The sequence below is a fragment of the Monodelphis domestica genome, chromosome 7, assembly GCF_027887165.1.
Source record: "Monodelphis domestica isolate mMonDom1 chromosome 7, mMonDom1.pri, whole genome shotgun sequence".
In the NCBI taxonomy this organism is placed as follows: domain Eukaryota; kingdom Metazoa; phylum Chordata; class Mammalia; order Didelphimorphia; family Didelphidae; genus Monodelphis; species Monodelphis domestica.
This window is the reverse complement of record NC_077233.1, coordinates 27,778,473-27,806,445: the sequence shown is the minus strand read 5'-3', so window position 1 is coordinate 27,806,445 and position 27,973 is coordinate 27,778,473. Positions and strand designations below refer to the sequence as shown.

The 27,973-nt window shown below is 41.1% G+C and overlaps 1 protein-coding gene and 1 long non-coding RNA gene across 35 annotated transcripts in view; one reads left to right on the top strand and one right to left on the bottom strand.

The window, feature by feature from the left end:
• Positions 1-27,973, top strand: part of MAGI1 (membrane associated guanylate kinase, WW and PDZ domain containing 1) — a 757,001-nt gene that overhangs the window by 503,099 nt on the left and 225,929 nt on the right. The window contains exon 1 of one of the 33 annotated variants that reach the window (XM_056804396.1): positions 23,470-23,823. The exons of 31 other annotated variants lie outside the window; for them this stretch is intronic. The gene's annotated coding sequence lies outside the window, so the exon portion shown is untranslated. Of the gene's footprint in view, positions 1-23,469; positions 23,824-24,245; positions 25,126-27,973 lie in introns of those variants that run through there. One more of the 33 variants, XM_056804394.1, reaches the window with a different exon arrangement.
• Positions 672-24,990, bottom strand: LOC103101924 (uncharacterized). 2 transcript variants are annotated; one of them, XR_001623796.2, is made up of 8 exons: positions 24,836-24,990; positions 22,069-22,251; positions 21,376-21,519; positions 20,975-21,249; positions 18,458-18,539; positions 15,690-15,829; positions 4,395-4,548; positions 672-686 (listed from the first exon to the last, which is right to left on the bottom strand). It is a non-coding gene; the product is annotated as an uncharacterized LOC103101924 (long non-coding RNA). The 2 variants fall into 2 exon arrangements; XR_470652.3 differs by having other exon boundaries at positions 21,897-22,251; positions 24,836-24,989.

The window sequence follows — 27,973 nt, the reverse complement described above, 5'->3', positions numbered from 1 at the left end:
TGGATGGAGAGATCGCCTTAGAGACAGGAAGACCTGGGTTCAGGTCCCACCTCTCACACTGGCTATGTGCCCCAGGCTCACTTTATCCATCTCTACCTCCAGACAACTCTATAAACTGCGGATCAGCAGTGGGAGAAGTTCCACACTGGGATTTCCCTACCCAGAAAAAATCATTGGTCAAAAGAAAATTGTATCCATGCATTCATGCATATACACACCTGTGTATTATCTATAATATTTGCACATATATAGTAAAGCTATTCTATTATTTATATATATATATATTTATTTATTCATTCATTCATTTATTTATTTGTTTGTTTGTTTGTTTGCTTATTTATTTATTTATTTAGAAACCCTTTTCTTTATGTGTCATGATGTTGAATGGTGGAATGGAAAATCGACCAGTCTTAAGAGTCAGAGGTGTTGAATTCTAATCCTGATCCCAGACCTTGTCACTCAATAACTGTAAATCTTGGAAGAAGTCACTCGGGTTCTTTGTCCTGTGCTCTCTCCCCGGGTTCCTGGCTTTGCTGTATCAGGCCAGCTGAGAATTCCTTGTGAGGTAGTGCTATGGCTCTAATCCCCCTTCATCTAAACATGCGAGCATCCATCCATCCTACACAGTCATGATCCAAGTACTGCACCTTGTTGGGCAATCTGCATACCCAGTGAGGAGGCATCATCTGTTGAACAAATAAACACATTTTGAAGTCAAGAGAGGTGATTTCTCTTATTCCCTCCTCTCCCCTCCCCTCACTGCTTTTTTTTTTTAACCTTTACTTTCCATCTTAAAATCAAAGAGTCAAGACACTCTATGAGGAATCTAACTTCCTGCTCATGTCCGTTGCTTCTTTTTGAGCCGCAGTTACTCACTGCAATGAGTCTGTTATTTAGACCAATTTGAGGGTAACTGAAGACTTAGCTGATAAACCATAAGTATTGCTAAGAAGTCATTTGGATTGCAGGCTGATGGGAGTGTTCGACTTGCCTAAACAGGATTAGATCGATGTCTTTCCAGGTAGAAAATTTTGTTCAAGTCACCGTTAAGCTGGGAATATGACCGAATAATACGACACCCCTCAGTCGTGCCCTTTTCCCACCAGTACAGCTGCTTTATCTACTACTGGTGCCTCTGTCTGAATGGAGGGTTTCTGGTCTTTCTTCAGGATTACCTTCTTCACTGTCTTTTGGGCTAATTTCCCCTCCTAGTCATTCTGTTGCTTTGGTAAATAGACTCCCATAGGTTCTCTTAGAGACCTAACGTTGGTGCTAACACATTTACTGCCCTCAAGATTTATGGTCTCACACGGTTTTGAAGGCAGCATTTGGTTGCTGAACACATTGGCTAAGGGAGTAGCTGCCCAGCACAAATAAAACGTAAATATAGCCCACCAGATGGGCTCGCTCATGCTAGGCTGCTTCAGGGTTGGCTCCATTTCTCTTTTTCCTCTCTTGATCTCAAATAGATTAGGGCAAAGACTCCCCTCAAACCCGTTCTGTTGGGGATCACCAGTGTCTAAATTTTAAGAATCAAGCCCTTGATGGAATTACTGACTATATGCTTATTTTTCCCAGACATGGGATAGGACCAGAAGGATCCTTCTAGGCTATCTAGCCCAATCTTATTCTACAGACAATGAAACAGAAAGGGTTCACATAGTTAAGAAGGATCAGAGACATAGCTTGAACTCATATCTTCTGCAGTCAGAAACTCTGGGTATTATATAATTTTCTTTTATCTTTAACTTTTTGAGGAATGGAATAATGAAAAGAGGATCTGGAGTGAGCAATCCAGGGTTGGAAACTTGACTGTGGGACATATTGTCTTTGTGATCTTTGTGATCTCATATTGTCTTCGTGATCTTTTCTTTGTGAAAAATCATGGAAAACAAGGGACTTGGACTAGATTAAGGTTCTTAATCTGGAGTCTGTGAACTTGACTTTTTTTTATTTTTAAATAGCATGTTTTGATCTGCATTCCAACTCCAACTGTTCTGTCTCTGGAGATGGATAGCATTCTTTGTCATTAGTCTTCAGAATTACATTGCTGAGAGTAGCTAAGTCTATTACAGTTGATCATTCCACAATCTTTCTGTTACTGTGTATAATGTTCTCCTGGTTCTGCTTATTTCACTCTGCATCCATTCATAGACGTCTTAACAGCTTTTTTGGAAATGATCCTGCTCATTGTTTCTGTCACCATCACATACCATGATTTGTTCAGTCATTTCCCCATCGGCAGGCATCCTTCAGTTTCTAATTCTTTGCTACCACAAACAGGGCAGCTATAAATATTTTAATATAAGTAGATTCCCTCCCCTTTTAAAAAATCTCTTTGGGATACAGAACTAGAAATGGTATTACAGGATCAAAGGGTATGCACAGTTTTATAGTCCTTTGGGCATAGTTCCAAATTGCCCTCCATAATGGTTGGATCATAAACTTGATTTTTTAAAAAATATTTTGACAACTGTGTCTCAACATAATTATTTTCCAATGCATTTCTCTGTATTTTATGCCTTTAAAAACATGATTCTTCAAAGAAGATCATAGGTTTCCCCAAACTGTCAAAGGGGAACCAGGACATAAAAATGATGAAGAATCCTTAGACCACATGATCTTTCAGGTCCCTTTCAGCTCTAAGTGCAATTGAATTTACCTAACAAAGAATATTTTAATACGTGATTTAAGCGAATGAGAACAAAAAGGAAACCTGTGATTGAGGACAAGAGAAAGCTGGTCCTACCTCACAAATCTCTAAAGTAGAAAGAGTCTACAATCATTCCAGCAATTTCATTAAGTAGAAGACAGTGTTACATTCTATACTCAATTCTCAAATTATTTATGGTCGAATGAGAAACCACCATCCAGGACTGTTCACTGTTTCTTTGGCAATGCCAATTTGAATAAGCAACAGCCTCCATCCCGCTGCTTAATTAAAGAAAATAAAGATTTGAGATTTTAGTTTAGCAGAAATCACTTGAATTATCAGGCCAGGTAGGAAAGTCCCCCGCTAGGTTCTCTTAAACTAACTTTAAAAATAAAAATAAAACACTTATTTCTGTCTTAGAATCAGTACTTAGTTTTGGTTCCAAGGCAGAAGAGTAGGAAGGGATAGGCCATTGGCATTATGTGACTTGGCCAAGGCTATACAGCTAAGAATAGTTCCAGGCCAATTTTGAACCCAGGATCTCCCATCTCCAGACCTGGCTCTATCTGCTGAGCCACCTACCTGCCCCTTTAAGCTAATTCTTTAATTTTATATAACGCTGGCTGACTCTCTGGGTCATTCTCACCTGGTAAAATTTTCTATCCAAGAGATTTGCCATGCCCAAATAGTATAGCAAGCTGATTGTAAAGGATATTTCATATTTAATTCCAGATAAAACTGCTGGAATAACTGGTGAATCCATAAAATGGGGCACTAGACACTGAAGAAATTATACTCATCCAGTGGGGTCGTTTAATTTGGCTTCCTCATGATGTGCACATTGAAAAAGTGTGCTTGACATGCATGTTTGTGCAAAGTTGTCCATAGGAGGGAGAGTGGTCAGGAGGCCAGCCAGGGGGACTGGCCCATTTCTAATTGGACCTTATCAGAGGATCAGGCTAAAAAACTGGACTCAAAGGTACCCATGCCCCAGTCGTGGCCTCATGTCCTCCCTAGATCCTTCATTTTCATATTAGTAAATAATAATTGGGTGGCGTTCCCCAACTGAGAACTCTTTCCTTTCCCAGTGAAACTATAATTCAACTGTAACAGTATTAGAGGTAATTATCTTGATAACTAATTCAAGCTCCCAACATCTGATATTGAAGGAAAAAAGGAGTGGGGCAGGATTTGTCTTAAATAATCCAGATTCCCTCTCCAGACCATCTGTCACTTGATAATTGTTCAACCCTTCAGTGAACTCTGTGTGTGTAGACACAGCTCTAGGATGAACTATCCTAGACAGACCTCAGCAGTTCAATCTGCCCTGGTGTAGGTCCTATTATTTTTACGATTCCCCGAGGAATCGAGCCCTCTGAATTCTTACACTGGCTTATCTCTATTTTTAAATTGTTGCCTCACTCTTCTAAAGCATTGGGAAAAAATACAGTTTATTCCCCATTAGTGAATTGTTCAGCAATTATAGGCAGATAGGTTTATTCTTTAAAAGGCTCTTAATGATAAAGCAATAGAAATATAATTTAAAAGCATTTTTTGACAAACGATCCCTCAGCCCCAAGGTGCTGCAGGTTAAAATTGCTGATTGTAATTTTCCCCCCCTTAAATGTTAAGCAAATAAATCTTGTAAGTTTAGTTGAGAAAGGGAAAATATGCAGGCTGTGCAGCTGGAATTCCCAGGATCATCAGGGGGAATAAATAAGAGCATCAGCAACTGTCCTACCCAGAACTAGGTGCTGTTAGAATTGTAGATGAGACGGCAATTCATTGTCCACAGTCCTGCCACAATTTCTGCAGGGAGTCATTTAGGAGGGATCTTGTGGTCTTCATCTCATTTACTCTCATGCAATCTAATCGTCTCTTCGGCTTGGCTGGATCTATTCAGAAGCCGAGAGAGAGAGAAAAAAATCAAAAATAGACATGGAAGGAGGCCAAAAACAGTGGCAGAAGATGACAGGGGAGATAATAAAACCCTGGCATGCTGAAGCATCATTGTGATTCCAAAAGGGAAGAGTTAATTTTGAAAAAAAAAATAGATCCATTCTGCATTTTTAACATTGTTATCTATTTTTAGGGCTGCCTGAAGCGGGGGTAATAATGTAGTTTTTAAGCCAAGTCATTTATTTGCCAGCCACCCTCCTTTCCTCCCCTTCTCTCCCCTTCACGTCCCCTAACTTCCTTTTTTTCCACCTTGATTATTCTGGCCCAGGAAACTGGGCTACATGGACAAGATGATAGTCTGGCAGGGGCCATAGCCTGCCTGAGTTCCTTAGGGCCTCTTTCTCACCAGCGCTGCTGCCTGGCCCTCCTGGGTCCACTCCTTGGTTCATCTGAGCCTCAAGAGGAGGCAGGGAAGGCTCCATTTTCATTACCATCCCTTCCCTTCTGAGCCGGGGTCCCAGAATGTACCCCTTCCAAGCTTTCCTTTTGATCTCTCTCCAAAGGGACAGATGGGGAGCATCCAAGCTCCACCAATGAGCCGGAGAAAATCACTAATTGAAATTCCCCTGCTCGGGGGCCGTACCATACGGAGAGGGCACAAAAGGAGTGCCAGATCTGCTGCCCTCTTGCCTTCCCAATTATCCACCCCAACCAGGCCTCTCAGGTTAGGAGCCCGTCTCCAGGCTTGTCAAAAAAAACGAGTACTTTTAACCACACTCAGTACATTTCACATATCTGATGGGTTAAGCATCGACCGTTGAGTTTGAACACCATGTCGTTTAGAGTAATTGATTTTCATTTAGATATGAACACCAGCGGTGTGGATTTTGTGATAACTGAAGATTTATTTTGTCTTCTTAAAATGGTATTTGGAACTCGGGGCCCCTCGTTTTGTGTGACTGGGACTTTGAGCCTTCTGTGCATTTATTCTCTTGAGATCCAGTCTGTGGTGCATGCTTGTTCCTTCCCTGAGCAGAAACCTGGCCCCCTGTGAGACCCCTTGTAGGTGCGAAGTTAGCAAGTGAAAAGGATTCCAGGCTGAGGCAGATTGAGGTTATTGGGCCAACTGTTGCTGTAGATTATGAGGTAGGCAGACGTTCAAATGTGAGGACCCCAGCTCATCCTGAGAGCTGCTTACAAAGGAGAGTTCAGGCCTGGAGAGGTGGGCGCTTTCTCCATTTAATTTACTAACAGTCTGCTCTGCTAATTCAGGATCTTAGTGTGGTGGTTACAGTGAGAGGGGTTGCTCTCTTCTCCCTCTCTCTCTCCTCTCTCTCTCTCTCTCTCTCTCTCTCTCTCTCTCTCTCTCTCTCTCTCTCTCTCTCTCTCTCTCTCTCTCTCTTTCTCTCTCTCCCCCTCTCCCTCTCCTTTCCCTCTCCCTCTCTCTCTCTGTTTCTCTCCCTCTGCTCGCTCTCTCTCTCTCTCTCTCTCTCTCTCTCTCTCTCTCTCTCTCTCTCCTCTCTCCCTCTGCTCTCTCTCTTTTCTCTCCCTCTGCTCTCTCTCTCTCTCTCTCTCTCTCTTCTCTCTCTCTCTCTCCTCTCTCTCTCTCTCTCTCTCTCTCTCTCTCTCTCTCTCTCTCCCCTCTCCTCCCTCTCTTCCTCTGCCTCTCTCTCTCTTCTCTCTCTCTCTCTCTCTCTCTCTCTCTCTCTCTCTCTCTCTCTCTCGTCTCTCTCTCTCCCTCTCTCTCTGTTTCTCTCCCTCTGCTCGCTCTCTCTCTCTCTCTCCCTCTCTTCCTCTGCCTCTCCTCTCTCTCTCTCCCTCTCTTCCTCTGCCCCTCTCTCTGTTTCTCTCCCTCTGCGCGCTCTCTCTCTCTCTCTCTCTCTCTCTCCTCTCTCTCTCTCTCTCTCTCTCTCTCTCTCTCTCTCTCTCTCTCTCTTCCTCTGCTCTCTCTCTGGGTCTGTCTGTCTGTCTCCCCCCCTTTCCCCCCTCTCTCATACACACACACTCAGGGAAAGTTGCTCATTCTAAACATAGTAGCCCCTCTTAATCACCTGAAACTAACCATGGGGGTTAATTTAATGGGATATATATCTCTATATATCCTCAACCAAGAATAAGCTCCTTATGCTAATGAAATCATAGGTCCTATCTGTACATTATTTCTCTCTCTCTCCCTCCCTCCCACCCCACCCCCATCTCCTTACTCTTTCTTGTCTCTGTCTCTCTCTCCCTCTCCTATTCCTCTTTCATCTCTATCTATCCCTATTACCAATCATCTATTATAGACTGTCCATCTAACCATGTTCTATAGCCTGGACCATAGACATCCTTCATCCACTTGATTTTTTATTTTTTTTTTTATTTTTGAGTGTAGGTAGTCAGATTGAACTCATTTGAGTGATAATAGATCTCACATAAATACTATTGCTGTGTTCTGAGGCTTGAGACAATTGGCATAATGTTATCTGCAAACAGGAACCTGGAGAGCATCTTCCTGGCTCTAGGCCCTCCCCCTTCCCCGGTTTGATTAGATGCCTTCTTGGGTAGCCTTTCTATGATCGTAGCAGTGCCCTTTGTCAGATGCATTCCTCTATTTTTTATACTTTAAATCAAGGTAATGGGTAATAATAATAACTTTTATACTGTTCTAAGTTTGCAAAGCACTTTACATATCTTATTCATTCAATCCCCATTACATTACTATGTGAAATCAGTGTTATGATACCCATTTTCTAGATGAGGAAACTGACTAAGTAGTGATGTAATTTGTCCTTGATCACACAGCTAGGAAGTTGTCTGAAAGATTTGGACACAAGTCTTCCTCATACCAAGCGTTGTCTTCTAACCCCCTGGACCTCTTTGCTTCCCCAGGTTGTACATTATTTACTTGGCAAGTAAAGACCACTGATTTCTAAGCTTGTCTTCATCTACGCTGTGCTGAGCCTGCCACCTTGGCTACCCAGCACACACCCGTTACCCTTGGAAAGATGTGACAGGAAAGTGTTTCTTAAGGGCAGACACAGTTCTGACAGCAGTGCCAGTGACCACTGAAACCAGCTAATTAGACAGTTCCCACCTAAGCTAATCACCATGCAATCTTTATCCCTGTATTTTTCAAGTGTTGAGTCATTTGGTGGCAAGCTTCTTATTGACTCTAATGGGTATTATGTGAGGAAATCCTCCTCTCAATGCAAGCCCAGCACACCTCTCATCACTGTGACTTGGTTGGAGAATTACTGACTTCATTTGTTTTACTTTCTTTCTTCTTTTTTTAATCAAGCATTTTCTCTAATAACCCATCACCAGTTTTCTAGCAATTGAAGAGGATAGAAAATATATCACAGTTCCTGTAATCCTGCTAAATTAACTCCCATGATTAATTTCAGGTGATTAAGGGGGATGCTGTGTTTAGAATTAACATTATAATTTGGTGTAGGACGGAAGTCTCCGGTGCTTTTTTCCTAATGTTTTTAAATAAAAGCATGACAGATGTGATGAAGAGATAACATTTCAATCTACTAAACTTTAGTGAGGTGCCTCTGCTATGTACTTGGAATGCAAAGATAAAATCCAAAATCACTAAAAGAAAAACAGCCCATACCCTCAGGAAGCTTATGTTCTATTAGGAATGTTTTCCAAAATACTGGATTTCCATTATAAGAGTTCTATATAAGAGTCAAAGAGTTGAATACATGGAATTTGTACTTTTCAGGAATGAACCAAATCCTTGGCTTAGAGTCAGTGTCAGGTTCTAGTTCTCGGTCCATTTGTATCTCTATGAAGGTCACTCAAATTCTCTGAACTTCAGGTTCCTCATTGGTAAAGTGGGATTAAAAGTATTTGCACCACCAGACATTTAATAGTTTTGGAATCCTGGGAAAAGCACTCAACTTCTTGAGGCCTTTGTTTCCGTATCTGTCAAATGAAGGGCTTGGAGGGAGAAGACCTCTAAAGTCCCTTCCATCTCTCAGACTATGATTCCCCCGTATTCTACCCCAGGATGACCGTGAGGAAGCAGTAGGTTAATTTATTGAGTGGATAAAGTTCTGAGTTCAACTGTGGCCTCAAACACTTACTAACTCTTTGACCATGGGTAACACTTATCCCTGTGTGCCTCAATTTCTTCATTTGTAAAATGAGCTGGGAAAAGGAAATGCCAAATGACTCCCAGATCTTTGCCAGAAAAATCCCAAATGGAGTCATGAAGAGTCAAGCATGACTGAAAAATGACTAAACAACAACAAAAATGATTGCATTGTAAGAAATGATGACTGAAGGATTGGAAGAAACATGGATGAATTGATGCTGAGTGAAATAATCCCAATAAAAAGGACAGTATAGATCTTTGGGTTTATCATATACTGTCTTGCTAAGGTCTCTTTCCCCCAGTCTATTCCACTGATCTTCCTTTCTGTCTCTTAGCCAGTACCAAATTGTTTTGATAACTGCTGCTTTGTAATATAGTTTAAGGTCTGGGACTGCAAGGCCCCCATCATATGTGTTTTTTTTTTCATTATTTCCCTGGATATCCTTGATCTTTTGTTATTCCAGATGAATTTTGTTATGGTTTTTTCTAAATCAGTAAAGAAATATTTTGGGAGTTCAATGGGTATGGCACTAAATAGATAAATAAGTTTGGGTAGGATGGTCATTTTTATTATATTGGCTCATCCTATCCATGAGCAGTTAATGTTTTTCCATTTGCTCAAGTCTAGTTTTAGTTGTGTGGCGAGTGTTTTGTAGTTGTGTTCATATATTTCCTGTGTTTGTCTTGGGAGGTAGATTCCTAGGTATTTTATTTCGTCTAAGGTGATTTTGAATGGGATTTCTCTTTCTAGTTCTTGCTGCTGAGCTGTGTTGGAGATATATAGAAAAGCTGATGATTTATGTGGGTTTATTTTGTATCCTGCAACTTTGCTAAAGTTGTTGATTATTTCAATTAGCTTTTTGGTTGAATCTCTAGGATTCTTTAAGTAGACCATCATGTCATCTGCAAAGAGTGATAACTTGGTCTCCTCCTTGCCTATTTTGATGCCTTTAATTTCTTTTTCTTCTCTAATTGCTACTGCTAGTGTTTCTAGTACAATGTCAAATAGTAGAGGTGATAATGGGCATCCTTGTTTCACTCCTGATCTTATTGGGAATGCATCTAGTTTATCCCCATTGCAGATGATATTAGCTGATGGTTTTAGATATATACTGTTTCTTATTTTTAGGAACGACCCTTCTATTCCTATGCTTTCTAGTGTTTTTAATAGGAATGGGTGTTGTATTTTATCAAAGGCTTTATCTGCGTCTATTGAGATAATCATGTGGTTCTTGTTGGTTTGCTTGTTGATGTGGTCAATTATGTGGATGGTTTTCCTAATGTTGAACCAGCCCTGCATCCCTGGTATAAATCCTACTTGATCATGGTGAATGACCCTTCTGTGTCAGGCATGGTACAAAATGAAGAAGAGCCATTCCCTGTCCTCAAGGAGTTTACAGTTGAATAAACTTCATCAGGCCCCTCTTGGGCACTAATTTCTTTTCCTTTGTGGTGATAATCTCTTTTTACAAAATATTTGCACCACCAGACACTGAATAATAGTTTGGAAGATTGAAAAAAATTGAATCCTTCTCATGGCGATTTCTCTTAACTAATGGTAGTTCATATTAAGTACTTCCTATTCTTTAACCTGGATCCTCACACTGTGAGGTTACTATAAGTATCCATTTGAAATCTCCACCAAGGTGCTGCTACCTTCATATCTTATCATGCATCATGCCCCTTAATGAAAACTTCTGGAGAGCTCAGATTTCATCTGTGGAGCTTATGAAATCCAAGGGCCACCATGGAGAGTTCCTAGTTTCATCAAGTAAAACAAAGAGGTCCAGTGGAAGGAATACCAGAATCAGAATTAGAGTTTGAATTCCAACTCCGTCCCTTCCTTTATTAACTACCTTGACCAAGTCACTTTCCTTCTCTGTACCTTATTTCTTCATCTGTAAAATTGTGGGGTGGTGGGATGAACTAGAGTCTCTCTGAGGTCCCATTAAACTCTAAATCTATATGATCCTGTGATTGGTCTATAGATGATTTGCTTATTTTTTGTTCTGGTGGTTTTTTCTTAATTTTTTTTGTTTGTTTTTTGGACCACAGCACTTCAAACTAAGTTGTAGCTGCAGAGGAATGGCAATCTGCACAAGTGGAGGGAATACCCACAGTACAATATCATGACAAGGCAAATGATTTGCTTGAGGACTGATCTTTTGCAAAACAAAACTCAAAACACAAATTTTCTGACAACAAACTCAAGCATGGTACTACCCACATTCTCTGCCCCCTCTCATTTGCTGTTGTCGGTTTTTAAACCCGCCACTTTCATTGATCTCAGCATGGAGTATTTCACCTTGGCTCCTTTAATTTACATGCGACCCATCCAGTCATAGCAGAGTAGCTTTGTAAAAACCACTTAATTTTTAGGGCTATTCTCACTTGAAAAATACATTGAATTTTTCAAATGCCATTGTTCTCTCTTTGGCTGCCTGGCCTTCCTAAATCATCAATTAGCATCTGTGAGATCACAGCTCATTACAATTAAAATGAATTCATTGCACACCTGAGCCACTTTGCTCTGCCATACATGTCATTCCTGAAAGAGAGTGGGGTGGAGGGCTCCTTCTGAATATTAACTCCTTACACAGATAGCCCCTACATGCATGTTCACACACACATACACATAACACACACACACACACTTTGAAGGATTGGAGACAGCTAGATGTTTCTTGATAGGAAAACCTCTTTAAACAGAATTTTATTTCTTTTTGATATTTTATTCTATTTTATTTTTATATCCCCTTCCTTAACAAAAATGGCCCTCTCCTAAAACACTTTGCAAACCTTAAAGTGCTAAGTTAAGTGCTAGTATGATGACGATGCCTAGAAAGCCGTTCCGCTTCTAACCTCCCTTTCCTTTCTAACTGTAGTCCTGCTTCTGACAAAGGACAACAGCCACAAGAGTAAAGATGGGAAGCAAAATCTGCTCAGCAAAGCTAATGAAACAGCCATCAAATCTGACAGTATATACAATACTCTATACCCTTAACATCTGCCTTTTTTCCATAGCAAATCAAATCAGTCTGAATTTATTATGTCTCCACTGTATGCAAGGTACCAGGGATAGAAAGAGAAAAGGGAACAATTCCTATCTTCAAAGAGCTTATATTCTCCTGGAGAATATGTAGATAGAAAGACAAAAACAAAATGGATAAAATGAATATCTAGAGCAATAAATTAAAAACCACTTATAAGTAATAATAATCATGAGAGGCAGACCAAAGGGTGGTTAAGGGTCAGTAGATAAAAACCCAGACCTGAAGATGGGAGGTGTTGGGTTCAAATTTGGCCTCCGATGCTTCCTAGTTGTGTCAATTAACCCCCATTGCCTAGCCCTTACCTTTCTTCTGCCTATGAACACACTATGGATTCCAAGACAGGAGGGAAGGTTTGAAGAAAAAGGCAGACAGAAAGAGAGAGGGTCATTTGCAAATATATGATTCCAAAGGAAGCAGATCCCAGACAACTTTGATTACTCAATCTTTATTAAGGCGCAAAAGGAGGTACGCATCTTCCCATGTTCATTGATTGCTTATGGACCCATCAGTCACTCTCAATTACCTGTGTGTACCCCATCGATTAAGGAGATTCTCCATCACTGTGGGCACAAAAGCTAAACGGCTACTTGTTGGGGTGGTAGCAGAAGAGAGTCTTGTTCAAATGTGGGTGGGGTTAGGTAGCAGCTGTATTCTTCTTTCCCATCTGAGATGCAGTTGTAATGCAAAGACAATGAAGGAATTGATGCCCTTTTTTAGGGCTTCTTAATTTGGAATCTGAGTACTTGTATGTGCATGTATATATGTGTACACACACACATAAAACTATTTCAATATTATTTTACTCTGTAATTCTATTTTATTTTATCCATTTAAAAATATCATTCTGAACAGAGTTTCATAAGCTTCCCTGGACTGCTTAAAGCATCCCTGTTTCACAAAAGGTTAGGTAAGTGATTATCATGGATAACGTGTCAAATCCTTCCAGCCTTCTGCCCTCCATGTATCAGTTAGAAAAACCGCTTTCTGCATGCCTTCCTTCCTTTTCACCATAAATGAGCTTTCACTAAAAACTGCGGCCAATTCTCAAGGCGTTCCGGAGGTGGCCAGCCAAGTGCCCATCTTTTCCCGGGAATAAAAATCCCCTAATTAAAACGGAATCTCTCATCCAGAAACAGGGAACTTTATCTTTAGCTTGTGCTCAGGGACCTTGCCACCTCAAGTGCTTTGCAGTGTCTCTGTACATAACTTAGAGAAAGATGATAATTATCCTTCAGGGGTGAGATGCCCAGTTAGTTTCCTGGACTCCCATATTTCTACAAGCCAATGACAGGCTAGATTGCAATCTGGCCAGACCTGGATCAAATGTGATTTCGGTGGTATTAATTGACCCTTCCATTGAGATGCAGTTGAGTGCCAGGTATTCTGCATTGTAGCCCTGCTAAGGGGAAGTTAATAGGGGTTAAGGCTGTGGGTTTGGAACTTCTCTGCCTAGACAGCTCATATTCATTACAACTGAATATCAATGTCCCCATTAAGGCGAGTTTCTTGCTACCAGATTGAACCTTAGCAGTCCGATTGGACGTTATTAAGAAGGGGAAGCCTTTGATGGTGACAACTTGTTAGTGGTGGAACGCATTACTGAATTGGAAACAAGGGTCAGAAATGCCATCCAATGCAGAACTCTAAACATGTAGTCGAGGCTGTTTGATATATCCAGTTCTACTTGAAGCCAAGAAAAGCAACCCCCTTCTCTGACTTGCAAAGACATCGTACTTTTAGAGCGAGCTCTATGACAGCATTTGTTGTGTGATTGTTTTATGAATACTTCGAAGTGGGGTTGACTTGACAGGTAATTCTTTGTGTTGCTCCTCTGCCTGTCAATTCCTGTCTTTTATTATTTTTTTCTTAAAGATATTAGGAAATCATTTAGGTCTCAGTTTCATTTTCATTTATTTTCAAAGTGGCAGGTTCATTTGGGAAATGGTAGGTTTCTAGCACATTTATTACTTTTGGTCCATCTTCTTTCTTCCCCCTCCCCATGACATGGCTACCTATGTGACCTGGGGGCAAATTGGTTAACTCCATTGTCTCATCTGTAAAATGGAATGCTTAGTCCTAGATGACCACCTAAAGTCTCTTCCAGCTTTTAATCAGGTCAGAATCCTTTATATATGCCCCAGTGTAGGGTAAGCCAACTCAAGTCTACTGAGAATGCTCCCATCCTGTGCCAGAATAGGGGGCATTCCTTCATCACTCTTAGGACTGTTTCTCTCTAAATTCCATTGAAAAAATGAAAATGAGATGATATTATTATACTTATTATAATATTTATATTTATACCTTATTTACCTTTATATACTTCTACAATTATGATATTTATGTAGGGTTTTTTGGAAGCACTGTACATTATTTCACTTGAGTCTTATTGCAGATCTGTGAAGTAGGCACTAAAGGGGTTATTATCTTCATTTTACTGATGAGAAAATGGAATCTTAGACCACTTAAGTGACTTGTCCATGGTCATCCAACCAGAAAGTTTCAGAAGGAGGAATTTGAATAAAGGGCTCTCCAACTAATGCTTTGCCTTTGTAAATATTGCTCTAAAAGTAGTCATCATCAGAGGGTGCCTTTCTATAGCCCCGTCAGTTATAGATAGTTGGTGACAACATGATGCCTTAGGAGGTCAGAAGCTTAAATTTCCTTCTTGGAATCAGAGAACCTGAATTCAAGACCTGGCTTTGCTCATGTGGCCTCAGAGAAGTGATTTTCCCTCCATGGACCTCTGGAGGGAAAGGAGGAGTTAAACTAATGTCCCTTCCAGTCCTGCTATTCTTCATTTGAACAAAACCACTTGATTAGTGCTAACTTGGTGGGGATGTGACTGACTGACCTGAGGATTTCCCTAGGTCACTTTGAAGTCTCTCTTTAGGTGGCAAAAGTGATCTAGAAGAGACCATTTATTTGGCTATGAGTTCGCTTCTGTGCAACCCTGTACTTTTGGAATAAACCATATGTGAAGGGTGGGAAGTAGAGTTTTCTGTGCATTTTTTTCCAGACTGGACTGGCCTTTTTTCTTTGGAGCAGTCACAGACTGGGCAATGCAGATTGACAATTTGCCACCAGGCATCACCCTTAGGAGCAAGGTTGTCAGTTTCCCAATGCTCCAGGTTTTATGCTCTTTATAGGAGACTGCTACATCCAAGGGGCTCTCCTTCCTCCCTAAAGAGCCTTGCAACAAATCACAGTGGGCTTAGTACATAATGGATGAGTCCAAATTTGAATTTTGCAGTCAAGAGATAAGAGGAATGTCTTTGCAAGGTAATATTACCCAGAAAATACAAGTCTAACCGGAGAACACAAACATTGTAATATATTAAATATATATATACATATATATATATATATATATATATATATATATATATATATATATATATATAGCCATCATAGGCAGAGAAAACATCATGAGCTCAGTGAGAGCCAAAAATAGGGCATTTGCACATCACTGTTGCAATTCCAGCTTGACCATTGATGCATGGTTTAGGAGAGTGTGTACTCTACATCTGTTTTCTCTTCTGATGTTCGATGAGTTTCCCTTGTCATGGTTGGTGGAGAAGAGAACAGGCAAAGGGCTTTATTTATGTTTTTATAGACATATGTGAGTATGAGATCCCTGTGGAGAAACTGATAGTCACAGTCTTTCTAATTTGATGTGTGCCTTTTATTTTTTTAATACACAATTTTAAAGTAAATGATTGGTTTATTGTAATGAGCATTGGGCCACATGGGAAGCAGGAAGGGAAGGCCATTACCACTGCCTTGCTGTGTGACAATCAATAAATCACTTCATTTGCTAGATTTCAATTTCCTCATTTGCAAATAAAGGGAATGAAATACCCTCCATATTACCTGAAATCTCTTCCTGCTCTAAGATACTATGCTCAGAATATGGTAATTCTAGTACTATCAAATAGCAATCCATAAGTGTCTCTTAGATCCAACATAATTAAAAAATAATAAAAACTAAAACCCTTACCTTCTGTCTTAGAATTGAAACTTAAGGATGAACTGCAAGGCAGGAAAGAGATGTAAATGGGTTTAAGTAACTTGTGCAGGGTCATACAGCTAGGACATATCTCTGGCCAGATGTGAACCCAGGATCTCCTGTCTCCAGTCCTGGAGGTAATGCAATTTAAAAAAAAATAATTTCATTGACATTCTATATCTTTTCTCCAGGCCTGGGTCCACCCAGATAACAATATAATTTTTAAAAATATAGAAAAGAGCTGGGAAAATTCAGCAAAGCCTCCCATACATTAAAAACCAACCAACCAACCTGCCATTCTGTGTAAGGATCCATACCCAGAAGCTGTCTGCCATCACTACCTCTACAAAAGAATGATGGTGGAATGGATATATTTTCCCACCTTTTCTTTAGTTCCATTTCTGTTCTTTGTAATTTTGTGTTGGGCCTTTCATCTACTTTGTAAATGACTATGTTGTATTCTTGACTCTGGTTACTTAATGTTGTAGCAGTTCATGAAAATCTTCCCACACTTAGAACAATTCACCTCTATTCCATTATATTCACGCCTCAATATTAGTTTAGCCTCTCCCAAGCAATGGCCACCTACTTTATTTTAATTTCTTTGCTACTATCAAGTGTTACTTTTGGTGCTAGCGAGTAATTATGCCATGAAAACCCAACATACCTAATAATTAAATAGTTTTAAATAATGCTGGGCAATATTTCTAGGAAAGCTCAATTCAATTTAACTTTTTGCTTAAAGACTCATTTTGAACTAAATTCAAACTTTTCACAATGTGTCACCAAATTACATTTCCAGTCTGGTTCATGTCACTCACTCTCCCTCATGGACTCTTGTTTTCCCGCCTAACTGGTAGTTGCTGTCCTGCATACATTATGTTTCGTTTTTGGACTCTGTCCCTTGTTACTTGCCTTTTCTCTTTTATCATACCAACCCCTTGGAATCCCCAGTTCTTTTCAAAGCCTTCTCCTTCTCCTACCTGAGGCCTTTTTGAGAGAAGGAAACTCCAAGAAGGCCTTCTCTAAGTTGGAGGAAAAAATAATCTCCTAAAAGACATTATTTCAATATTGCTGATGCCTCCTCTGTTGGAGGTGAAATTCAGTGCTGGGAATATCTAAAGAATATGGGGCTCAGAATGTAGCTCTTGGTATTTGAAGGTAACAGTATATGCATCATGTCTTACTCTTTTCAGACTGTAATTTTCTGCTTGCATATCTAACATCTGCCAAATACTGTGGGAAAGTCAGTTGAATTATATAATACAGTCCCTGCCCTCCAGAAGCTTCTGATTTGGAATGATAAAATCTAGAGTTTTGCTATAGGAAAGTGTTCCAGAGTTGTAGTCCTACCTGTGCCTTTGGAAGAATCTTCTCTTCATTTTGCTGAGTCAGTAATGGGAAAGTTACTATTCCCCATAGGGTCTAATAAGAAAAAAATCCTAAAAATTAAATTCTTCAATGGAGAATTTGAAGATTCCATTTGAAGAATGTAATTTTTAGGAATTTTTTCTTTAGAGCAAATACCACCTCCTCCAAAAGCCTTCCCTGTCTTTCCAGTGGTCCCATAAAGCACTTTTATATTCCCAGAATGAACTAAACATGGGCCGTCTTACCTAAATTCTACCCTGGCAACATTGAGCACAGTGTGCTTTTCTGGTGGTATATATAGTTAATAGATGAGTTTTGTTGCCTTCCTGTAACTTCCAGTGGCTTTTCCTCGTTCTCTCTCTCTCTCTCTCTCTCTCTCTCTCTCTCTCTCTCTCTCTCTCTCTCTCTCTCTCTCTCTCTCTCTCTCCCTCTCCCTCTCCCTCTCCCTTCTTCCCTTCCTCTCTCCCTTCCTTCCTTCCTTCCTTCCTTCCTTCCTTCCTTCCTTCCTTCCTTCCTTCCTTCCTTCCTTCCTTCCTTCCTTCCTTCCTTCCTTCCTTCCTTCCTTCCTCAGTAACAATTCTAGGACATAAGGGTAAGAGTTAGGTAAATGGAGTTAAAGGACTTGCCCAGGGTCACATAACTAAGACATGTCTGAGGCCAGACTTGAGCCTAGGACCTCACATCTCTAGGCCTTGCTCTCAATCCACTGAGCCACTCAGCTGCCCTGCCAATTAGCATTCTTGCTCATTATTTGACATCATACCTTCCATGTTGAATATGTGTTAAGTACAGGCAGGATGGCTCAGTAGATCAAACTCTGGACTTAGAGTCAGGAAGACCTGAGTTCAATTTAGATTATAGACATTTACTAGCTATATGATCATAAGCAAGTCACTTAAATCACTCCTGAGTTTCCTCAGTTGTGATTCTGAGATGTTAACAGCCCCTGCTTCATAGTGTTACTGTCAGGATCAAAGGAGCACATTTGTATAGTGCTTTGAAAATCTTAGCGCTTTAAAAAATTAGCTGATATTATTATTGCTAATAATAAATATCAGAGGCCATCAACCTTTATTTGTGCCTCTTCCTGGATAGTTTCCCCTGGGAAGGAATTACTTGGCATTCCCTTGTCTAATCTTTCTTCTCTATCTCACCCCTGACTGGTATTATCAGACTCCAAAGTTGTCTGGGGTGGGGTGGGGGGATATTTTCCCTGCCCTGCCCCCTTTTAATTTTAATCTAAAAGTCTCCTGATTAGATCTGTAAGTCTACAGGCAGAGATCTTCTTCCTGGGCTTCATTAGATATACTACATCCCCGGCTAAGAGACTGTAATTTCTTAAGTCTTGTTCTAGAAATCCAAATCCCATTCTCTGCATCCCATCTCACCAGCTTCTTGGCCAGCTGTTCACTTCCCAAGCCAGTATTTTCTGGGTCAAAATATTCTCCAATCAGCATAATTTAAATGTAACTGAGGAGGAGAAAGAAAGAATTAACAACCAGGGAATTAGACGAGGTTTCTTGGAGAAGGGTGCACTATAGGAGAGCCTTGGAAGAAGTCATATGTTTTGTGTTTAATGTGTGTACATGTTGGTCCCCTGTCAAGATGAGGTTGGAAAGCACGGTAGTCATACTAGACAGCCTGCAAAAGGACAGAAGCCACCAATGGGATGTCTCCCCTGTGATGGAACTGCCATCTTTATGACAAGAAACATAACCTCGGTATGTGAAAGAGCCCATTATTCCCTTGGTGTGGGTACTCCCTCAACCAACGATGACTTCAACTCGGCCACACAGTCTCAGCCTGTGAGAGTCATACCTACCACATAGAAAAATAAGTCCTGGGTGGCCCAGTGGAGTTAGATGTAAAAATACCCTCAAGCTAGTCAACTCCCAAATTTATACCTTCATGTTGTTATGCCATACATAACTGATAGAGATTAAATCAGACTTAATCTCCAGACTTTCTTCAAAAGCCTTACATATGCTATTTGTTGAGACAGAGCCAGGGAGAGTTAATTGATAGTTAAATAGGGGTGGGACTCTAGTTCCCCAAAGTCTTGAGACTACCCTGTGTTTACATGTGAGTTGAGATGGAAATTTGCCTTCCTGGTATTCTAAGACATCCTCCTAGATGAGTGCCTTTCCAGAAGAATTCATTGGGCAAAAAAAGAAAATTAATTTTTTAATCTCTAAAATCTTATCTTATATCTTGTATCTTATACTTTAAAGTGATTGCTAGCTCAAGATGTGGCATCCTTTTTGTATACATCCCAGAATAGATATCTGGGATTTGGATAGAGACAGGAGATCTTTTATCTTTTCCAAGAAAGTTCAGAATCCGTCACTTATTCAAAAACTTTGACTCTAAAATCCTTCAGCATCCTGCATTCTGACTGCAGATCCTTCATTCTTCACAATCTGGCCCCCATTCATCTTTCTATTCTTTTTTTGAATACAGGTTTTTTTATTTTTTAATGTATAACACAATTGAACATCTAAGATATAATAGAACATATGTGCTTTGTTATAAATTATAATAAATATGCTTATCCATAAGAAACAAACTCTCACCATTAGCTATGCTCAGAAATCTATGTCTCTGAAACAGTGAGGTGGCAGAGTTAATTGAGAGGTCTAGAGATGGGAAGTCCTCATTTCCAATATGGACTCAGACACTTTGTAGCTGCAGGATGCTGAAGAAGATATCAGTTGGAGAAAAAACCAGAGGGAAGGCACGGGGTATCAAGGGAGCTTGTCAAGGACCTTCCACAGGAGTTTAGTTAGAAATTAAAGGAAGAGGGGCAGCTACATCACTCAGTGGTCTGAGAGCCAGGCCTGGAAATCAGAGGTCTTGGGTTCCAATATGACCTCAGACAGTTCCTAGCTGCATGACACCAAACAAGTCACTTACCCCCAATTACCTATCCCTTATCACTCTTCTGCTTTGGAATCAGTACCCAGTATTGATTCTAAGATGGAAGGTAATTTTTTTTTAAATCTTTGTCTCATTCTATTTTTTTTTTCACTCCTGCCCATCCCTACTTTCTAAGTAGGCAGGCAATATTATTTAGGTTGTACATATATTATCAAATAATACATATTTCTCTGTCATGTTGTAAAACAAGAGACATTCTTATACTAAAGAAAAATTCATGGAGGATTATTATTTAATTCTTATTTCAGAAAGAATACTTTTATTAAATTTTTTTATTTATTTATACTTCTAAAACCCCTTACCTTCTGTCTCAGAATCCATCCTAAGTATCGATTCTGAGAGAGAAAAGCAGTAAAGGCTAGGCATTTGGGATTAAATGACTGGCCCAGTTCACACAGCTAGAAAGTTCTAAGGCCAGACTTGAATCCAGGTCTTCTAGACTCCAGGCCAGGTACTCTATCCACTATGCTACCTAGCTTCCCCACAAGAAGAATATTTTTAATGCCCCTTCAAGAGGGAACTAAATCTCTGGCCCTATTTTTATTCCTCTACTCTCCCTTCCAGTCTGTTGCTATCCTTGCTGTTACTGGACAAGAGATTCATTTCCTGTCTCTGTGCCTTGGCACCAGTGATGGTTTAGGTGAGCTCCTTCAGACTGACCAGCTTGCTATTCTTTGGACAAGAGACAGGATTTTCTGCCTCCATATCTCTGGGCTTAATGATCATCCAGGACTGGATTGGACTTCTTTCATTCTTTGACTTGTGAAATCTATAGCTTCCTTTAAAGCACTGCTCAGACTCCATCTCTTAAGAGAAGCCCATGTTATTTTTCACACACACACACACACACACACACACACACACACACACACACACTCACACTCATTCCTGCTCTTATTGTCTCGTGAGTATTTTGTGTTTCCTTACATATTTGTATCACCTTTTGCCTTTATATCCCCAGCACCTACCTAGCACAGTGCCTTGTACCGTTAGTTCTCAATCAATGAATGCCATGTGGGAGCCTTCTTCATGAAAGTTACCAGGCTGGTCAGCATTTTACTTAAGCCTTTATTTAAGCCTTCTGATGGTGGTTCCCAAGTTCTTTGCATCTGGTTGAGAAGAAGCTTTGGAAAGCATTCCAGAGTTGAGCAGGTCACTCTGCTGAGCCAATCCGAGTCTGCTCATCACACAGATGTCAATTCTCGTTTCCCCATGCTAGTTCACAGGAAAAATCATTCCAGGGCTGAGAGAGACAGAAAAAGGGGATTTACTCAAAGGAAGCCCATTTTCATATATCTGAGTGGGGATAGACAAAAGAATGGTGACATCATCCCAAAGTTCTCTCTCCCTTGATTCTAGTAGCATTTACCCACAGCTTTGAGAAGGCGTCTAAGAAAATCCAGCACAATGGGAAATGAGCAGAGCGAGTCTTCCAGCTCACAATCAGAGTACTTTGCGTTTGTTTCCTCCCTCTTTTAGCTGATTCAAAGCCCAAGATATTTCCCTGCCCGGCCTGGAAAAAGACAAACTTTCAGGGATTTGAATTTCAGCTATCATGTCTTACATTTACATTTTTTGAGATTTTTCCATCCCTTTCCCAATTTTCTTTTATTCCTTACTCATTCTGTGACCCCTCAATCTATAATGTGATTCAAGGCTATGAGGCTGAAAATAGGGGAGTCCCTGGGGAGGCAGGGGAGTGGTATAAATGCTGCTGCCACCCATGTGGTTACCTGTGTCTGCTTAACACCACTCTGTTCTCCCTGAGAAAGGACTCATCATAGATCCTAATGATAAGGTTTCTGCCTTCTAACAATCCCTTCCAGAGACCTGTCACAGCAGGAATACTCAAATACTGTAATCAAGTTTCCAGGATGGAGTGAAACTCACCTGTGCACCAACAAAGACATTTCAGCCTCCTTCATCCCTATTTGAATTACCAACTCAGGCACTTGTTCTCCCCCAACCTGGAGTCTGATAAGAGTCTGTCCGATTTCTTTCATCCCCATGGTGACATCTCTAGAATTGGCTTTGAGAGAACTTCTAATGTCTTCATATTTACCATTCACATTTGTTCTGCGATTCCACGCTTTTGAATTTGATTCATTGCCTCTCTGTTCCCCTCTCCCCAAATCAAAGTAATTTGCTGTTAATTCTTGCTTTGGATAGTCCATTTGTCTGGCAGGATGAACTCTGGAACTTTAAAGTTCTTGTTTCCCCTCTTGTATATGCTCTTGTCCTATAACTTAAACAAGCAAATCATTTTTTAAAAATTCTAAATTATAGTATTTTGAATAAGTCAGAATTGGTTTTCTTGTTGGCAGGCTTGCCATCTTTTTTTTAAGGAAAGACATCTGGGCCATTTCCATTTAGTTAATTATTTTCCATTAATGCCCATGCTATATCAAGCCAGGGTAAACTTGAAACTACGAGTGAAATGAAACATTTATCAGAAAACAAAGCTGGCTTGAAGTGATCGGATTTCTTTTTCTTTTTCTTTTCCTTCTTTTTTTAAAATTTCTGGTTAGGGTCAGTAAGTCCTGGGTTTAGACCTGAAAAGGATCGTAGAGGTCATCAAAGTCATCCCCCTCATTTTACAAATGAGGAAACTGTAGCCTGGAAAGCCCAAGTGACTGCTTATGGGTACACAGCCAGTAAGTTAGGGATAGGATTTGAATGCAGGTTATCTCCTTCTAAAACCACTGCACAGTATCATAGGTGTGACATAGCCTGTGACATTATAAATATTATTCAACCCATTTTACAGATGATGAAACTGTAACCTGCAGAGATTGAGAGACTTGCTCATGGTCAGATAGAGGCACCATTTGAACCAAGGGCTTCCTTACTACTAGTACAACTCTATATCCACTGTCTCACCCCGCTTTTTTGAGGAACAGTCTTCTGAGACTGTACCCCTGAGGTACCTACTTCTAGTCCCTCGTGACTTGAAAAGGGACTCAGATTGGCAAAGCTTCCACCAAGGACTGAGCCCAATCTTTTCAGAAAAAAGTATCTCTCATGCAACTCGAAGCCTCTAGGAGCCACATTGGATACGAAACCAGGTTTGAAATCTAGCTTCAGATAGTTCCTGGCTGAGTGGCCCAGGGCAAGTCACTTACCTCTGTCTCCCTCAGTAACTCATCTACAAAATTGGGGATGATAATAGCATCTACTTCACAGAATTTTTTTGAGGACCAAATGAAATGCTGCATGTAGAGGCACCTAGTAGGTAGGCACTTAAGAAATTTCTTTCCCCTCTTCCCCCCCGAGCTGGGATCTTTTCCAGTTATTAAGAACCTGCTTTTGAGGAAGGCAGACCCTTCAGGCCCGCCTCTCTATCCCCTCCTGATCTTCTCTCACCAGCTGACTCCGACTCTGGAGAGGGCTTTCAGGGACCCAGGGGGCAGTTGATTTCTCTGTGTCTGTCCTCCCTTCCCACCCACCCCCATCCCCCCAAGACTGTTGGATGTCAGCATCACGTGGGCTGCCCAGTGGGTGGTGTGAAAGCCTTGTTTATCCGAAGGCCATGTGGAGATGGGCGGATGCATACCAGGGGGAGAGAGGGACAGGAGAAGCTCGCTCTTCCCAGAAGAACTGGCAGTGTGAATAGCAGACGCTGGCTAAGCTGTCTAACTGGGCAGGAGGACTCATTTGCTGTGCCTTGGGGCTTGATAAAAGAAGCAGCTGCTAGGAAGGGCTTGTTCAGATGCCTGGGGATGGAGCGGTGGCTGAACGGCCAGGGGAGCTGAGCTGATCGCCTCCTCCCTCCTCCATCTGCCTCCTTGGGCTGAGCGGGCAAGTTTCACCCGGCCAGGTAAGGCTTTGAGTTCCTGCATTTCTGTCCTTGGCTGTGGGAGTGACAGCCCGAGAGAGGGGGAAAGAGGAAGGAAGCCGGTGGGAGGGAGAGAGAACGGATGAATGAATGAACAGCCAAACGGAGCCCAGGCGAGGGAGCGATGGCAGCCCTGCTTCCTTTTGCCATCAGAAGTGCATTAACTTCATCCTCCCCAACCTGAAAAGCCAACTGCTGTGATGCTATGCAGCTGGTAACAGCCGCGCACGGGGAAAGCTTCCTGGGAACTGAAGATGCTTGAGCCGCCACTGCTTGTTTGTATCTAATGATGTACCAGCCAGCCATGTTTTCTGTGCAATTATATCTCCACACAGGGCCGGCTCGTGCTGAGAATGCTGGGCTGCTTGCTGCCCCTTCTCATCTGTGGGAGCCTTGGCAGGCTCCCCCCGCCCCCTGCTTCTTGTCAGAGGGAGACAGGAAAAGAAAATAAGCCACCAGCCCTACTGTTCGGCTTGTTTTTGAGGGGTGACTTGGGGAGGATTTACCTTGGGTGGAGTAAGAGGAGAGTAGGGTTCCCTTTCCCTCCTCCTACTTCCCTCTGGCCCTCCTGCCCTTCACTCCCAACTTCATTCGATGATTTCTAGTTAATTAGCTAGTGGATTCCTCTCCCCCTCACCCCTGCCGCCGCCGCCACTCTATAGCTTGTATTTTTTTCTTTTCTTTTAAGTGGTGTTTGAATGTAGCCAGAGCTCAGCTGGAGAAAATGGAGAACTAGAATGGATGAAAAGGATGGCCTTTTGTGTTGGCTTCTATTGTACGGCTCTTCATTCCCCCTTTCCCCCCTCATTCCCCAGCAGAGCTATGGCAGGGAGCCCCCTGCTCTCCGTATTCGGATGCCCGCTGCCTGCAGAAACAGGTCCCCAGAATGGAGAAGCAGCCTTCTGTGGCTGCTGTCAGGGTGAGAAAGATGCTGAATAGAATTCAGACTCCACCGACCAGAGAATGCTGCCCAACGGAGCTGAATGTGGATTACCTGGCCGGATTAACCCTATTTGCCGGCTAGCTACCTCCTTTGGTCCCTGCTTGCTAGAAATAGGGCTCCGTTGAAAAGCATGCATTCCTTTAATGAGCAATGACACTGGCTCGCCTTTTCAGACTAAGGCCAGTCTAGTTCAACAAGCAGAGGGGAATCTGCTAGAAGTTCTTACATCTAAATTGTGACATCATCAGAGATGCTGATAGATGATTGTGTGTGAGCCCTGGAGATCACCCTGCCACATCTGTTGAACTCCTGCCCTTGACTCGCTAGTGCAGCACCAGGTGGTGTGTTTGAATCCCAAATGCAGCACCCAGAAAAATGGAATTTGGTGTTATCTGGGAAAGATGGTGGGCAGGTAGCTGTTGTATGGTTCTGAACAAGATCTGAGGCTGATTGGGATTTTTGACTCTCAGGCTGTATGTGAATAGCATGGAACCCACCAATACCAGTCCTGACCATTGTCTTCTTTTTGATAAAATGTTTGAGTTGATATGTCGTTTTGTTGATAATAGAGCACAGTCAATAGAGCTGGCTTTAGACAGGGAAGAGCTGAATTCAAGACTTGTTTCTGACATGTGTGATGCAAGAGGAAGAACAGTACAGAGGAAAGGGAACAGAGTCTGGAGTCTGTGGATCTTGATTTGAATCCTGCCTCTCATATTCACTGGCTATGTAACCTTGGATAAGTCTCTTACCTCTCAATACTCAGCTAACTCTCTAAGACATAGGTGTTTCATGGTGTGCTCCACCAATATAACAGTGGCCCTGGGGCCCTGCAATTCTGGAGATTATTTACCCTGACTCAATGATTGGTATTGCAGTCTAGCCCCAGAAGTCATTTCTTCCCAACTCATTCTCCAGTCTGAACCACCTCAGTACCTGCATCTCTGCTGCTTACCCAATCCCCTTTTCCATCTCCCCTTTAAGTATTGTCTGGAGCCATTAGAATGAAAGCATCTTAAGAGTAGAAACTGCCTTCTTTTTATATCCCTAGGGCCAGCGTGTCAATGTATGGCAGATAAGTACTTAAAGACTTGTATGCCTTTTTGTCAACCCATATCTATTTCTCTCTCTCCCTCCTATTTACTGCATAATCTATCATCTATGTATATATGTATCTATCTATCCATCTGTGTATCTATCTGTCTATATCTATCTATTCATCCATTCATCCATCCCTCTCTCTCTGTCTCTCCCTCTTTCCCTACTTCTCTCTCTATATATCATAATCTATCATCTAAGCATAGTATCAATCTGTGTATCTTTCTGTATCTATGTCTGTCTATATCTATCTATCTATCTATCTATCTATCTATCTATCTATCTATCTATCTATCTATCTATCTACCTATCTATCTATCTGGCCATCTATCAGCCTCTATCTATCCATCAATCAATCCATCAATCCATCCATCCATCTATCCTTTTCTCTCTTTCTCTCTCTCTGTCTATCTCATTTTTCTCTCCTATTTTATCTCATAATCTATCATCTATGTATATATGTATCTATCTATCCATCTGGGTATCTATCTGTGTATCTATGTCTGTTTATATCTCTATCTATCTATCTATCTATCTATCTATCTATCTATCCATCCATCCATATCTGTCTATCTATCCATCTGTCTGTCTATCTATCTATCTATCTATCTATCCATCCTTTGTCTACCCCTTTGGCAATCATGTAAATCTATGAACGCCTTCTTAAAAGTAATGTTTTAAAACGTATTAAATAAAATACAAAAGAGTACAAAGAAAATCACTTATTGAAATAAAAGCCTATTTCCCCCCTCTAGCCAGGTTCTTGAACTCTCTAAAACCTTTCCCCAGACTCCAGGGCTGAAGACCTCAGATGAAGAAGATCTGTTTATGTTTTTAACATGTACCATGCATGCTTATCCCCACAGTATTCCAATACAACAGAAAAGCCAGAGGTCTAGAGTCAGAGGACTTTGGCTTCTTACTTGGGTGTCCTTGGGCAAGGGCCTCAGTTTCTACATCTGAGAGGCTAAAATGAAAGGGTTGCTTCTGAGGTCCCTCGTTATCAGAGAACTGGGCTGAGTTATCCAGCAGGGGTTGATGTATCTTTGAAAGATAAAAGAGCTTCTTTTTTTAAACCTGGAGCCCTGAAATGATAAGTCTATTAAAAAATTACCTCAATTAATACCAAGGCCTGAAATACAGATGTAGCTTTTAAAGCAGTCAGGACTGTTCTGGTGAATGTTCTGGTTTATAATCTTGATTAGCTTAATGAGGATAAAAGTTTACTTAGTCTTTCCTATATTGGAAAGTTTCTCTATGTAGATAAAAGTCCTCCCCCTCCTCCTCTGAGGATCCATTAATTAAATAATTAATTTTTCTCCCCCCCCCCCCCCCCAGCTCAAGTTGCATTGCCTTTGGAAGTGAGATTGCTTTGGTTGGGGGGATTTCAAAGTTAATTTTAAAGCTTTTCCGAGAGCCAGCTGGAAAAATTAGAAGCCACACCTCCCAGTTGGATGCCTCGGAGAAAATTGGAGCAGTGGAGATGACATTTGCTTTCTTCCTCATTTCTTTCGAAACTGTAATACACTGAGTTAAACTGTTACAAATTGAGAAATAGAGACTCTACTTAGTTAATCTCATCTTGGATGAGCCTCCTCTTCGAACGCAGCTTTTCTAGATATGTGTAAGTGACTGTGAATCATTGAAGGTAACATTTTGAAAACATAGCTTTTACACTCATTTGAAAGAGCCATTCTTGGTCTGGTTCGACTCTTTCTCCACCCATGTCAACAGGGAATTTAGAAGTTTCAGGCTCCATAAAGGGAGATGAGCAAAAGGACTAGAGTTCCAGTCTTGCTGCCCTGAGCTCTGAACAATTGCCCATCCACCAGTTGTGATGAGGCACCTGTTGGCTTCACTTCCATCACTGAAGGAATGGAGGAATGTCCTTGGGCAACTGGAGGATAAATGGACATTAGTCAAAGCACTTTCCTGTGGAAAAGCTTAATTAGTTCTTAGAGTTTAGAGCTTGGGAGACTCTTTCGTCTTCACAGAAATCACTTCTTGAAACTGTGAGAGAGTATTAAGGACGTTGTCCATTAGTGGATTCTGGTGTTCTTACTAGATTAATTAAAAAAATGGCGTATCTTG